The following is a 1,102-nucleotide window of genomic DNA, read 5'->3' as shown; positions in this document are numbered from 1 at the left end:
GGCTACCCCGGGGCCACCCCGGGGATGTACTGGGGACTCCCCGGGGCTGTACCGGGGTAGCCCTGGGGCCGCCCCGGGGCTGTACCTGGGTCGCCCCGGGGCTGTCCCAGGGCTGTACCCGGGCTGCCCCGGGACCGCCCTGGGGTTGTACCGGGGCCGCCCCTAATGAGGACAGTAGGGATGCAAGAAATACTCATGAACCGATCTAAGTTCCAGTTGGTCCGGTGACAAGGTATCGAGCTAAAAGATTGAAAGAAGACTTGAATAACCTAGTCCAAAGAGTTCTACGACAAGAAGAAAGTGTGTCCACTACTGAGGGTGGACAAAGGCTAGTGTTGCTCATTAAAGTTGATCCGGAAGAGGGCTACTCAAGCATGGCGAAATTCGCATGACATCCCAAGGCTCACGTGCATGGGAATGCTCCAAGGGGTTAGGCGTATATTCCAAGCAAGGGATCAAGTCAAAATTGTGGATTAAACATTTAAATTCCATAGTATGCGATTTAATGGAGGAAGTGGATTCAAAATTCAGATTCCTTCCCTAGGATTAGCTTTAGGCTTGCGTTTATCTTGTTTTTAGGTTTATCTTATTTTAGGCTTCTATCTCATTAAAGATAGAATAGGACTTTTCAATTTTTAAACCTTTTCAGTTTGTTTTCGGCTATTTAAGGCTGAAAAATGAAATTAATAAGAAGTTTTTGATTTTCATTCACTTTGTGAGATATTCTTCTTGTGTTCTTGAAGAAACTATTCTGAACTTATCAAGGTTCCTTGTGGCGTTCAAACTTGACTTATCAAACGAATTTCCATACTCGTTTGTGGCGTCTTCACCATACCCGGGTTCTTGCTTCGCTAAGCAACGGGTCGCGGTTTCCATTAGTTCTTGAGGATCTTGGATCGTGTTCCATATTTGGCTACGGGTTTCGTCACATCGTTGGCGGGGTTCGTATCAGTTGGTATCAGAGCCTAGGATCGTCAGGTTTTGCTATCATTTTCTTGTTTAATTGCATTTTTTTTTCTTTTCTTAGAAAAAAAAATAATAAAAAAAATATATATCGCCCAATTAGGGTTAGGGTTTTGAATTCGCAAAAAAAAAAAAAAAA

This window comes from Morus notabilis, unplaced genomic scaffold, assembly GCF_000414095.1.
Source record: "Morus notabilis unplaced genomic scaffold, ASM41409v2 Scaffold2763, whole genome shotgun sequence".
In the NCBI taxonomy this organism is placed as follows: Eukaryota; Viridiplantae; Streptophyta; class Magnoliopsida; order Rosales; family Moraceae; genus Morus; species Morus notabilis.
Note: the sequence above shows the minus strand (reverse complement) of the source record.